At 39.5% G+C, this 14,836-nt stretch overlaps 1 protein-coding gene across 10 annotated transcripts in view; it reads left to right on the top strand.

The window, feature by feature from the left end:
* FAM110B (family with sequence similarity 110 member B) overlaps positions 1-14,836 on the top strand; it is a 152,823-nt gene that overhangs the window by 100,896 nt on the left and 37,091 nt on the right. Inside the window, exon 1 of one of the 10 annotated variants that reach the window (XM_008523572.2) lies at positions 10,364-10,733. The exons of the other annotated variants lie outside the window; for them this stretch is intronic. The gene's annotated coding sequence lies outside the window, so the exon portion shown is untranslated. Of the gene's footprint in view, positions 1-10,363; positions 10,734-14,836 lie in introns of those variants that run through there. 10 annotated transcript variants of the gene reach the window in all.

Genomic DNA, 14,836 nt, shown 5'->3' with positions numbered 1-14,836 from the left:
AGGCAAAACCACCACATCTGTGTATTTTACATACTGAAGTTCCACATAACCTTTACTCTAGGGAAAGCTTCTGGAGCTAAAAAAAAAAAGACTCCTGAACATCAAGGTTCATATTATATTCTAAGTTCTAGCCTTTAGGGGCTCGTGCCAATTAAACAAGTCAATGAAATTAATATAAACATGAGAGAATTGTCAATGGGAAAATATGATCTGGCTCACAAAATTAATTTGCAGCTTTCCAAAAATACATCTTTTGGGCGAGGCCCAGAGACTCCCCCAGATGCAGAGCTCCCTAATGCCTAGTTCAGTGCCAAGTACCTAGTTCAAGCCCCAGTCCTGCCTGGTCTGGGGTTTTGCAGCTTTCCTCACCCACTCCGATACACTCCGCACACTCCAGAGAGTGCAAGCGACTTAAAGCCAGGTTGCTCACTGCACACCACCCTTCACTGGCTCCCATCATTTACAAGGTCGAGTTCAGGCCCCTTGACTTGGATGAGAGATTCCCTGTAAAGATCTGTCTCCCTCTGCTGCTCTATCTTTCTCCCTCATGAACTTTCCCTGTAGGACTGTGAAAGGACCCACAGCCCCTGTGAGTACTGGGCTCTCTATGCCTTTGGGCTTGGGTTTTTTCTATTCCTGTGCCTGGCACTTGGCCTCTGGAGTCTGCTCAGACTTCACTTCTTCCAGGATGGCTTCATTTAACCCTTGGGCTCTGTTATGTAACCCCATGTACCCCTCTCTGATAGTTTCATAGCCTCTCATGTACCTTCATCTCCACTCTGAAACAGACCCTTTCAATTCAAATGATGTCTCTTCCCTCCATCTGTGATCTCCTCAGTGACAGAGCATAGATTTCAGTCATTTTTATATACCTCATGGTTAGAATAGCACCTGGCTCATAGGAGGGGCCCAATAACTGTTTGCCTAAATGAAATTAAATGGAACTATACATTTTATTGTATATATTTTAAGCAATGCACAGAATATAAAAGATTTTATGTATTTTACACCTTTTATAGTATGCTAGGATTATAAGTGATTTCATAATTAATTTTAAAAGATAATCACAACTTTTAGTTTTTCTGTTAAAATCTCATTTTACTATGTGCATACATATATTTAGTGAGTCTGTATAAAACAGGAAATTTCCACACCTTTCCAGTCACTCCACAGCTGCTTTCATTATTTTACTGACTTGATGAATTCCTAGTTGCATCAAGGCCCAAATGATGTTTTCAAGTCATATATCTAGGTTAGAACTCCTACGATAAAATGACATTTCCAGACAGAATTCTCCGTCTTTCATAGTTTGTCTGACTTCAATGAAATATTTGTCTTTCTTTCCATAATACGTTGTCTGTCTTATCTTCATTTTTGAAAGAGATTTGAGTGGAGGGATTGTATATGCTTCTTTTTATGGGATTCTATGAATATGAGCACTTAGTTTAATAAACCAAGTTATATTTCCCAAACTTTAGAAAGGGTTATGATTGTGTGCACTAGACTTTGTGTGGAAGTTCCAAGAACACCGTACCCCTTCAGCCTGATGCCCTCATCCTTGGTACAGCCTCATCCTTTGAGTGAGAGCAGGAGGGCACGAGAGTTATGACCGCCTTCCAAGGGGAAGCGATATTTTGTCCAAAAACCATCAAGGACAGAGTTTTCTGCTTTCCATACTAGCTTTTTGATCTGAGGGCTTACAAGGTGAAACCCATGCACATCAACTTGCTGCCTTGTAAATTTGATCCCTTGTAAATCTGCGACATTTTTCCTTGTTACAACAGTTTTATATTCTCATGTACGTAAATACTGCCTTTGACAGGAGCAGAGCCTCGTGCCATGAATATTCCTTCAGCAGTGGTGAGAACTCTGCAATAAAGCTTTGAAGTTTTAGGATGACAATCAAATGGTCCAACAAAGGGCAGAGAGAAGCTAAAATAAAACCTTCACAGATGAGTGGTTTTATTTCTCTTCAACTATGTGGTCCTAATACTACTGCCTTTGTGCATCGTCCACATGAATTGGTGAACTTTAGTGTGCAAGGATGATAAAGTATTTCGTCAGTTGAAGGTCATCTATGGCTAAGCTATAATTTCTACAGTTCTGAGAAAATCAGAGATCTCTGTCAACCTTATCATTTGCATTGGGGATCTGTTTAGATGTTTAATGCTTATTTGACTGCTGCCTTCCTCAGTTGTAGTGCTTAAAATATGGTGCCTGAGATTCACAGTAATTTAATTTTGTGGTTTGACTTATTTGTGGGTGCCTTAGTTTTATGGTTCTTGCTTTCCGCGGAAAAACATAATAGAATCTGAGCTCAAAGCCATTACCTTCTACTACCCAAAGTGCATTTCTTTCCCTGGTCATTTTTTTCTGATTAGCACCCATAATTTTAGTTTGCAGTTTATTCAGTTGGATGTGATAAATGGATTAGTACCAAAATAATTATTGACAATTTCAAAAAACACTTGCAGGGGGAAAATGGTAAACAGTCTAATGATGCAATGACGATACAGAGAATTTAAGAAGTAGCTATAATATGGATGCATTGATGATAACTTACTTCTAAGTTAAAGTTACTCATTTTAAAACTTCACATTGTCCTTGTTTATTTTTGGATCAGGAGATCATCTTTTAGAAGAAAGCATTTCATAGAAGTAACATACCACTGAAACTAATTTTTACTTTACAAACATATTTTTGCCATTATGGAGTCTTTCAGAAAATTTTATTCTTTAGAAGTATGGTTTCTGCCCTTCTCCCCAAAAATGTCATACATTAGCAAGATTCAGTAGCAGAGCTTCAAATAACTAGTTTTATTCAAAATAAAGGCTAAGGTATCTGTACGCTCCTTTGAGAATCTCAGGATTTTCATCTCATCATTTATACAGATTGACTTGAGTTTTTCCCCACAAAGTCTAGCAGAGGAAACTGCCTATTTTTTTAATATTAACAATACTTATTAACAGTAGTAATTATAGCAGCTAACATTTATTGATGCTTGCTATGCTTTTTGCCCCCTTTTAAGCATTTACCTGGATTTTCTCACTTAATCTTCACAACATTCCCTTGGTACAGATGTGGAAACTGGAGCACACGAGTCCCCTCCCCATGGGACTGCTTTCTGCTTGGGTTGGCCATGCGTTGCAGGTTTGTCGGCGGACTTCACCCTCCTAGGCAAGGGCCCTTCTAGTAAATCGTGTCCTTTAGTTGACCGCACAGTCTCTGTAGTGGACCAAAAGTTAATGCTGTTCCAGAAGGTAAACACTGTAAGACAAGAGAGAAGGGCATTTTCGTGCTCATCTCTCCAGCCAGAATTATATTTGAAGCAAAGCAGAATGACAACATTTCCTTTCAAAAAAAACCGCCAGTGAAGGCGCCCTTGTTCAGGGTTTTGTGGCCACTCAGTTTCAGATGATAGAGCATCTCCTGCACTTGTTTCCAGTGGGACAAAAGCCTCTCCCTCATCCTTGCTTTCTGCTTGATTCTTCTCATGATCACTTGGTCGTTTTCACAACTCAGTTGTCCAGCTGGTGTTCATGAGGCCCCTGCTGGACAGTAACCACTCGTGCTTCATCTACTTGGAGGGTGTTGCCCATGTCCAGCTTTTTGGCTCAGCCCCTCCTCTCTCTCAGGACTCAGGATCAGAATTTTGTAATCAGGTGTGCTGAGACTCACATCATGAATTAAAGCGAAATTTGTGGATGGCTTTATCACCACCATGCCTCCATCAGAACACATGCCTGATGGTTGTTCATACACTAAAGAGTAGAGAAAAAATTTAAGCTTAGGTAACTTGTGAACATTAATGCCATATGCATTCTCATAAAAATAAAAATCCTCCCCCAAATCATAATTGATAGTGACCCTGGAAACCCAACATGCAGATCCCTCTTCTCCTCACGTGGTTGCTGAGTTATAGGGAATGTGTGAAATAATCTCTCCATGGCAGAGGAGTCTGTTACCATGGAAACACGCTTACTAGTTTCTAAACCCTTCTGGCTGGTTCCAGGAACATTAGCTCTATTCTAATATTAAAAAAATAAATCTAAGATTAATATCTGGCTTTTAAATAGTTGTAATTGTTTAAAGAAAAGCATTCATTTCAAATTACACATAGACCCTTCTCATCTGGAGAAGTGTTACCTTTGATATTATTTATACTGGTATTTCATACAGGCAGAGTGACCACTGCTGGACCACTCACATCTGTTGCCACTAACTGAGCCTTCGTTTTCCATATTGTAATTTGGGGCTTGGCATTAGATTGATCTGGGAGAACATAATTTTATTTAATCATACTTTACTATTTATGTACTATTTTTCTCTTTTAAATCTCTGCTTCCTTATGGAGACATGCTATATTTGTCAAGCCTACTGTCCCCGCACAGACAGGACGATTAATTGTGTGCTTTTCCCGTTGTCAGGAGATCGTGTGTACAGTGTCTCTATTCCCACCAACTTCTTAGTTTGAAACTGGGAATAACATCTAAAGGAAGGCTCCGAAATATTCAAAGTTTTATACTAATGAATTGTACTTAAATATTTAAATGTAGTTTTTAAAAGTGAATAGTTAAGTTTAAAAAATTAAACATTTGACTCATTTGCAGTGTTTAAATATATTTTTGAAACTGAGCAAAGTAAGTTTGTTTATTCATTCTGTTTGTTGGGTTCTTGCTTAATATGCAGTACACTTCTGGTCCTCCCTCCCTCGTGTCCCTCAGGGTGGATTTAGTGCTCTCATCGACCACGTTTATTTGCATACGTTTATTGTGATTTTATATATGTGCTGTTAAAGTGTTTAATGTATGTGGATATGAATACTGTGTAATACACACACACATTTACTCATATATATATATATATATATACGCATATCTCGAACTGTATTGTCCTTTCCTTTCAGAATAGACCTCATCTATTTCTTATGTATTTTCTTACTACGGTATTTCTTAATATCTGTTTTCTTTTCTATTGTGTAGCATGTGGTATTACATGTAGGTGGGCCGAATGAAGGCTGTGTGTTTTATGTGCTTCATTTTCATTTAAAAAGTTTTTGTTGATTTCTTTCAGTCTCTTCATTCTCTCTCCTTCTGCCTGATTGCTAAGCTTTCAAAAGTATTACCCTTTTGTTCTAGTCTAGTCACGTTTGTGAATGTCCATGCTTTCTGCCTCTGGAGTGCTCTGTCAGTTGTGTCTGGCTAAACTTTACCTTGCCCTAATCCCTGGCCCTTGTCTCTTTCTTTTCTCTTAGAATTTAGATTCTAGGAATATCTTTTAGAGTCAGGGATTATATATAAACTCTCTTCTCTAGGTTCTGTGTAAAATCCAGCACATTTACCTTCACAAACTATAAATACTGACATAGCACCTCTTAAATTTTAATCTGGTGCTTCCTCGTATACTTTGAACAGTCATTAATTCAATTTTGGGTACTTGTAGTTATTCCCATAAGGTACATTCTGAAGGTGGGCGGGCTCCTTCAAAGAGAGCAATACGCAGGTTGTTGCATTTTGGTTCTGTTATCAGTTGAATACATTTCACATATTGTGTTAGTCTGCTAGGGCCGCCTTAACGAAATACCACAGGTTGAGCAGTTTAAACAACAGACTTTTATTCCCTCACAGTTCTGGAGGCTAGAAGTCTAGGTTCAGGTCTCCAGGGTTCATTCCTTGTTCCATACCTCTCCCCTAGCTTCTGGGGTTTGCTGGCAATCTTTCCCGTTCCTTGGCCTGTAGAAGCATAACCCCGATCTCTGCCTTCATCTTCACATGGTGTTCTACGTGTGTGTGTATCTGTGTCCAGGGTCCCCCTTTTCATAAAGACACCAGTCATATTAGATTAGGGGCCCACCCTACTCCCATGTGACCTCATCTTAACTAATTACGTCTGCAGCAACCCTATTTCCAAATAAGGTCACATTCTGAGGTACTGGGGGTTGGGACATGAACATATGAATTTTAGAGGACACAATTCAACCTACAACACATATCATTACAATAAAACTTGTTTTATATCCTAAGTCTATTCAGTGATTTTACAGCAAGTAGACCTTGTGTTAGGATCATAATACAAATCAAACACAATTGGTGCGGATGCATTTACTAAGCAAAGTCTTGAGCGTTTATGCCTTGGCAGCTCCGCTCAGCGCTCTGATTGCTCTCCTACTTGGAGGGCCCATTTATTCCTAATCATACTAGCGTAACCTCATTTAAAGACTAAATTAATTGTTTCTAAATTGTGCCAGCAATTGTTACTCCTGGATGCCAGCGAGATCTCTAAACATCTTTTTAACCTTTTTATCAAATGATAATTTCATTTTAATACAAAAAAAAATGACCGTAATGAATTTTAGTCAGAATAAACCACTGTATATTATTTATTGGAGCTATATTTATTTCCAATCTAGATAATCTGACTTCCTCCAAAATCTAGTATTTGCTGTTTCAGGAATTAATTTTTTGAGGTACTATGCTACCTTGTACTTTAATCATGGTGGATTTAAGTCACCAGCCAGTAAGACAGCCAGTTTCTAAATGGCGAACAGCATGTACTGGCTCACCATTGTTTCTGCCTCTTGGCACCATTTCCTCAAAGTTACAGGTCGGTGCCCACCAGCCGTGAGGCAGTAGTGACTGTCTTGGTTGGAGTCCCAGGGTACGTGCTTCCTTTGTTCCCCATGGGAGACAGTAAAGCAGTAAGCTGGAGCTATCGCATTTGCCAGCTGTGTTTATTCTATTTAAATGGTGCTCAGGCCCTACATCTAAAACTTGAAAGGAAAGGAAGTCTTCAGTATTAATCCCTGCTTTTAGTTATTTTCTGGACCATCACATCTTACTTTCCTGTCATTCAACGATGCTAACGCATTCACCAACACTTTTCAAGAAGGTGTTTACGTTAAAGCAGAGTGAGCATGTTGAGAGACGCAGATTGCACGTAGCTCAGCCACTGCTTCAGTGGAGTTCAGGGTGAGTCGCCTGCCTCTGTTACAGAGGGAGGAGCTCTGACTGACAGAACGTGGAAAAGATGAGACGGAGCAGCAAGTGGGTATTCCCACAAGTCACTTTGCTTCCATTTTACAGCGAAAAGTTGGGAAGTTATCAATGAACGGTGTACCAACTTCTTATTGTGTGATTTGATGTTAATGTTAGAGGTTTACCATTGTTGATATAATTTGATTTTCAATAAAATTACATATTCCTCATGTCCAGTTTTGCTTCAAATTATGTCTAAATTAACTAATTAAGAATAGTTTTTAAATGTACGAAACTACTTTCAACCAGGATATGTGATTTCAAATTATGGAAAGGAATTTATTTGGGCAAGTATTAATATGAAGCTAATTAGATTTGTTGCATAAACAAGTTGATTTCCACCAGGATCATAACAATATATCTGACTTGCAGCCACTGGGCTGGGCTTGTTCGAGCTTCCTCCTCAGCTCCACCATCAGCTGCCATTCTCCCTTTGTGCTGCCATCTCTTGTTGGTACCACCCGTGCAGCCTCTGCTTTCGTTCATTCTCATTTCACATATATGTTCAGTGGGCATCTCCAGTTCCCTGAGTTCCCGCCTTTCCCTCCTTCCCAGAGGGACCTGCACATCTGTCCTCCACACTAGCCCACTGCCTTCTCTCAGCTGTTGCTCCTCACATTGATCAGTCACTCAGGCTAGAAACTTCAAAACCATTGAAGAGGTTCAAGAAGAGAGTAATATGATCAGACATGGGCTTTAGAAGAGTCAGTCATTGTCTTTATCTATGCAATATTATATAGTGCAGTGCTTATTATTTTAAAAAACCAATTGAATTAAGCAACTCTACGAGGCAAAAAAGGGATGAATATGTACCTAAGGGTCTTAAACCTGAATTTTAAAAAAATTGTGTTTGTTTTACGGCAAGTTTCAGTTCTCAAAAGTGTTAAACTTTGTAAGGATTGTACAGAGAGAGATTTATAAAGTTGACTCAATTAATGCAGTATAGACAGTGTGATGTGTGTTTCTATAAGCAAATACCCATGTCATTTCCTGGACATCAATCAACGTTCATGATAAACCACACATGCAATACCCCATGGTCCCATCATTTTCAGTACTGTGACCCCTTCCAGGAAGTGTAAAGATACAAAAATGAGTCATAATAGTTTTATTTTTCTAGCACATCCTGTTTCTTTATCTGGCACTCCGTAGAATGTATGTGAATGTGAATAAGGATCCAAGTGACTTCTTATCCTTTGAAATCCAGCTCTGGCATCACCACTTCTAGAAAGCCTCTTCTCTTCCACCTCCCCGAGTCCCACACTGTTCATTCAGGGCCTTTCCTTGAAGTTCCCCTGGTGCTGTGTTCCTAGTTCTAACAGACTGTGTGTCACACTCTGGTATAACTGTCTGGTTGCCTTGCCCAGCTAGAGCACAGCTCATTAGAAACTAGAACCATGTTCTCTCACTCACTCCTCACCACCTCATGCCGGGCTTATTACTGGGCCTACTCAGTTTGTATTTGCAAAATAAATGAGTGAAGGACCAAGACAGGGATATATTGACCCTGTGTCCAGCTCCTTAACCTTTGCTTCTCTGCATACTTATATTTTGTGCTTTGATTTTTCTGAAGACTAGTCTTTCAGGGATTACGTGTCAACGTAAGAAACACATTGCTTGGATAGGATGTTTCTTGGAGGTGTAATGTGGAATCGTGTGGTTAAAAAGGGACACTGTAGTTCCACCTGTTCCTCTCCAAGAATTGCAGCGAAGCCTTCACAACCTGACGTGCATGCAGCGAATTGTAAGGAAGTCTAAGAAAGATTATAGAACACTGAGAGCAGGCTGGGTCCAGGGCAGAGCAGAAAATCATCTACTGAAACTACGAATAAAATGAAATGTAAGTTTATCTTTTTATATACTATTTTCTTATTCACGTCTTTGCACCTGGGAGGGAGAAGACTACAGGGTAGAGGACACTAGGTTGAAAGGGAGTGGCTGTAGAATTCTTTGTAACATATAAAAGTGATTGTAATTGTTAAACGTCGACGTGAAATAACTGGTTTGCAGCTTTCTATGATGTAAGACAATATTCAACTGCTTTTGAAGTAATTACTCCCCACATTTTTTCTACTGATACTCTTATTTTTATGCTATATTTGTGTATTTTCAAAAACTTATCATTTGATTGCCTTTTTCACTATCCTTTAAATACTTGAAATTCTGTTTTTACATACAGATATAAACAATCGATATAAAATTACATCGTATAGAATAATATTTTGAAAAGGTTCTCAGATGACATGGCTCAGTGATTTCTTAAAGGACAGAAAAACACCTTATTAATGGAGAAAACCAAACATCCATCTTCTCCTGGGAATACAGGTTGAATTTTAATTGAGTAACTTGCATCAGCCACATCATGTTACTGACGTCTATCAGGCAAGTGGGCTTCTATACCAGGAGTTCTTTACAGAAAAAGAAGTCTTTCTTTTCCTTTTCCTTTCCTGGGAGATGATAGCTTCCTCCTATGGGTAACCATCAACTATGCGGGCCGAGAGTGGTAACTAGCAATGGAACTGGGTGCTCTGGGGCGGCATTTTCTTTTGTATGGGGAAGGCAGTAACTAGTTTCAGAGACTTGCCGTTTTCCTAAAATTGCTTTGGGCTCCATGTTACCTAAGCTTCTGGAACAAGTCCTGGAGCCAGAACACTTGAGTTTTATCATAGCTCTACCACCCAATGTGGGGTCATCTTGACAAGCTAGTTAACGTCTATAAGCTTACATTTCCTCAGGGTTATGTGGATTAAATGAGAAGATGAATATAAAGCATTTAATATATAGTGTTTTTTGCTCTTGTTTTGATGGTCCGGTTTTTTTGCATTGTAAAGGATGGTTGAGTTATTTTTCAGAATGTTTCATTTTTCCTATATTCAGATGTCGTTTTCAGCTCTGAATGTTGATGCAAAGCTTGGGAATTTGGTTGTTTCCTGAGCGTAAACAAATGTGAAATACTCTGTTGTAGCCCATGGAGTTAGAACAAAAATCACCAGTGGATTTGAATTCTGCCCAGTTGTTTCTCTTTGCTTTACATGGCTCCAATCTGCATGAATTTCAGTTAGATGTTTTAGTTAAATAAAACCAGTTGCCCCACGCCACAGTTCGAATTTCAGTTAGCGTGGTATATTAACTGTAATTGCGTAAAGCACCAACTTGATAGTTAGCACTTCAGTCTACAGGTCACTATATAAATAGCAGGTGCTCATCGTGATGGATGACCAATCACGTCATTTCTTTCAAAGTCTGTCCGTGATGGTCACTGCACGTCTATCATTCAATTCACCCACAGACAGGAAAGCATGTCGCTGTGTTCCCTCCTTGTCTTGCAGTGATAACTCATGTGACGTTTTATAAAAAATGGATACTTAAAAAGGGAATTGGCCAAGCCAGGTGGAAGTGCAGCAGAGCAATGAAAAGTGATGATGCTGGAAGTGAAATTCAAATCAAACATATATGGAAGAAATAGCTCCGGGGAATGTTGACACTGCCGTCACTTGAGAGACTGTAGATGTGCACACGGGAGCCGAGTGAAGGGGACTTATCAGCATGAATGAAGAAAGTGGTTGTGACAGAAAGGATGAAGATGTCCCAGAGGAAGTGACGCTATCAAAAACTTCACATGAAAGGATTTCTTGGACATATTCACTCCATTGAAGGCACAAAGGATTAAATGTTGGAAGCTGATCCAAACTTAGACAGGTGTGTGGCGATTCACTAAGGCATAGAAAAGATGCTCACCCCATAGCGTGTGCTGTAGGATGGGATGAGGACGGCAAGCATGGGTCGCTCAAACTACTCTTGGTAAATTTTTACAAAGAAATCAAACGTTCTCAATGTGTTTATGTTGTCAGTTAGAGTGATTTAAATTATAGTGTTCATTTGTCTTTATAACTGATAATGAGAGTTTTAAACTTTTGTCGGTAAGTTTTTAAAGGTCACAGAGCCATTGTAATTGTTGCCATTGATTATTAAATACATATTGCTTGGTTTCAGCTTATATGGTTCTTTTTACAGTCATAATCTTGCAAAGCGAGGGACCATCTGTAGTGAAAAATAGTCAAGCGAATCCTGTTGCCGTTTGGATTTTCTATTACTGAAAAATTAGTTCACACATCCTCTTTAATATTGTCAGTATTTTCAGGTACTTTCCCAGCCTATTAAAGGCAATCCATCTGGTAATAGATGCTTTATTGATTCTAGAACTTACCTGACTTTGTAATACTTATTACTTTTGATTTTCAAAAAGTCTAGAAATTAAATATTCAGAGGCTTAGGTTTTTGTGGTACTTTTAGTGAAATATGTTTGCACTATAAAAGTTTTCGTTTGTTTGTTTTCGTTGTAAAAGGAGGCCCCACTAGTATGCTCCACAGGCAAACAGCCAAACTGCTGCCTTATATATAGCATATTCCATGACAGTTCTTTAGTGTTTGCTAGATTTGCTGCTCATGTCTGCGGTCTCTTGGGGGTGAGAAATGTAATCTTGCTAGCTAATGTAAGTCAACAAGCTGTGGGGCATCGTTGTCTATTTTGTAGTATTCATGCAGAATGTTTTGATTTTAAAATGTTCAGAATACTTAAAACTGTCTTATATCATTCAACTTCCTAATAAGTACCTATAATTTAAAACCTCCAAATTGGTTGGTTTTGAAATAATGTTAATATAATGAATAATAATAAGAGCTTCTGGGTTATTTTTAATGCATCAGATCCTGTGCTGTGGGCTGTGTAAGAGAAAGGAACTGTGATTACCATTTTGGAGAATGTCCCCATGGCCACCAGCATGCCCACGTCATTGTGTTGTTCCCCACCGGGCTGCACACTGACAACGTGCTTTCTCACATACAGTAACGAAAAGCCTGTGTGGGAATGTTTGTGCTTTTAAAGATTGGATTAATCGTGTCCAGGGAATGAAGCAGATTTAAACACAGCTCAGAGTAATTCTCAGAATGGGAAGATTGACTTCTGCTCTGCCATTTCCAACTTTTTACTAAAATAACGTCCTTACTAGTCATGTAGCAAAGAGACTAGTTGATTTTGTTCTTTTGGGGATCTGCCCTCTTTATATACGTGAATTTTTATAGTTTTTCCTATAATTTATCTTATCATGTTCATCAGCTTTATAAAGAAAAAATAAAATTTTTTACTCCAAACATTTTTGCCTGAACCTGAGGTGAAGATTACCACAAGGAGCAACAAGAAGATGCCAGTGATGGTAAAGAGGGATCAGAAATGGTGATTTTGAAGATCCTGTGCTAATTTTTAGATTCTGGCTATACTTTTACTCACATTGATAAATAAGGGCAATTTCAGGAATAGGAAAATGGGGACTACATGAACCTAAACCAACACTACCATGGGTGACACCTTCAGAATCATTGCAGGACCACAGGAGGCAGCCCTGAGGCCACTTCGGGACAGGCCTTAACTGCAGACCTGATCTAAAAAATCACATGAAGCCTCTCCTTTGGCTTGAATCCCACGGGAGGCTTTCTGGTACATTCAGGAAAATGGTGGCTTGGAATTTATTGCTCTTCCTCGCCGGCTTCCAGGCCAGCAGAGTCCCCTGCTCCAGGGGGGCTGCACCTTGCAGCCTGGCTGCCCGAATGCAGCCAGGAGCTCCTGACATATCATAAGCACAGCCTGCTCCAAGAAAGCCCTTCAGGCTCCAGCTCCTGCTGTCTTCACTTTCTGCCTACTGCTGTGAATTCCATCCTCCTTCATTTGGCTTTTGGTGGGTCATGACTTAGCCCAGATGGCTCCTTCTGCCAGCACTGCCTGCCCCTTCTCCCAATTTGTCATTTTGTGAGCTGCAGTCAAAATGTTGAAGAATTCTTTCCCACCCTTGCCAGGAACTTCATTACTTCTTCACCTGGATTCTGGAAATAATTTATTCTTAACCACCATGATACCTCCTGTTTATTGGCTGTCTGTTACGCGCCAGGGCACTTGACATGCATGATCTCAATTCAGCAAACAATCCTGTTTAACCCTATTACAGACTCTAGTAGGTGAGGAGACAAGTACCTTGCCCAAGATGTCACTAGTAAATAGTGGAATCTGAATTGAAACACTTGTCCTCTTTATAGCACATCACACATTGCATGATTATTGTCTCCCTGCTTCATTTTTATCCTCCCCACGTGACTATAAAGTTCTCTGTCTTATTTCTTTATCACTTCCATCTCCACCCTAAAAATCCAGCCCCATGCTTGGCACACAGCCCTTGTTCCATAAATAAAGTTTACTGGAGACCACATGAGGGACTGAATGAAAGTTTGAATCAATTCCCAAGAGCTACAGGGTAAGAACAGAATCAGCAAGAAAGACTAAAATCCAGTTTTACAAAATTAGCATAATATGTGCAAGAATAATTTTCTGTTAGAGAAATTTGGCCATGGTGAGAGTCTATGTAAATAGAACTCTTAAAGACCCCAGGGCTCAATTTCCTTACTGGTCTCGAGCAAAGGCACAATAGCTGTTTCGTTAAGGGCTCCTAAAAATGGTGATTTCATTTTCTACAGTACTATTCCTATGTAGGCACCTTTTCTGGTTACTGGCCAGGGGGCATAGGAAGGCGTTTTGGGGAAGAGGGCTTGCTGTTGTCTAGAGTGGCTCACACTCCTCCCTAAGTGTGTGCTCCACTGCCACAGTTGAAGGACAGACAGGAAAACGAGGTCAGCAATCCTGGACAGTGGCAAGGTGCCCGGGACACGGGTGGGGAATCCAGAGGGCCAGCAGGCATCCCGACTGACATCGGAGAAGCAGAAGGCTGTGGGATTGCCAGAGTGGCCTCTTGAGCCAGTGCAATCCAGCCTGCCGTGATTGTTGACCCTTAGACTGCCTAACACCCGACTGCCCTTGAGTCATTAATCTGCCCTTCCGAGCAACTTATTTATCATGACAGTGAGCCAGGCTCGGAGAAACAGTCTACTGTAACCTATTCAGTTTATTTCTTCAAAGGTTGTAGTGAGTGGCTCAGAGACAGGGCCAAATAGAAAATTCAGAACATCATGCCTTCTGTGTTTACCCTGATGATTATTCTCTTCCATTACTGTCAACTGAACAGCATGGGGAACAGAATTCCCTGAAAAATTGAGATATGGGACACCAGCCAGGTCTGAAGCTTCCATCCAAAAGAAATAATCTGTGATTTGGGGCTAGCAGGAATTAAACGTGCTATCTACTTAAAATCCATTTTTTATATTTGGACTGTTTAGAATTATTTGTTCAAGAACCTCGTTGAGGCAGATGATTATATTATCATACTCATTTGTTTCGAGGAGGAAAATAGCCTTATTTGCCTCAAACCAGAAAGTGCTACTAAATGCTGTGATTAGAAAAAGGAGAAAGAAATCTGTTTATTTAAAAAATTTATTTATGACATTATTATGCATTTTAATTTGTAGAGGAGAAAAAGGAAAGGAACTGGTTAAGACGATTAAAATTTAAATTTCTCTCTGGAGAATCAGTGACTCATAAAATGACTCAGAAGGTGAGCATAGTGGGAAATGTTACACTGATTTATGTGTAATGAAAATCCAGTTTTAACTAAAGGTAACAGTATTTAGCATTGTTTTTCTTATCATTTCTTTCTTTACCATAAATCAGAGCCCCTGACAAAGGATTCTTTTTATTCTGGATAAATTATTTCCAACCTTAATTTGGGCTGTGTTATTAGCCAAGTGTTACACTTCCTTTTTTCTTTCCAATGCAGACCGATAGGGAGTAGAAAGCCACGTTAGAACAGACACAGTTTTTTTTCAGTTCTTGAGGAAATTTCCACAAAAAGTCAATAATATAT

Source organism: Equus przewalskii, chromosome 8 (genome assembly GCF_037783145.1).
Source record: "Equus przewalskii isolate Varuska chromosome 8, EquPr2, whole genome shotgun sequence".
Classification (NCBI taxonomy): domain Eukaryota; kingdom Metazoa; phylum Chordata; class Mammalia; order Perissodactyla; family Equidae; genus Equus; species Equus przewalskii.
The sequence above is the reverse complement of the archived record's forward strand: the minus strand, read 5'-3'. Positions and strand labels throughout refer to the sequence as shown.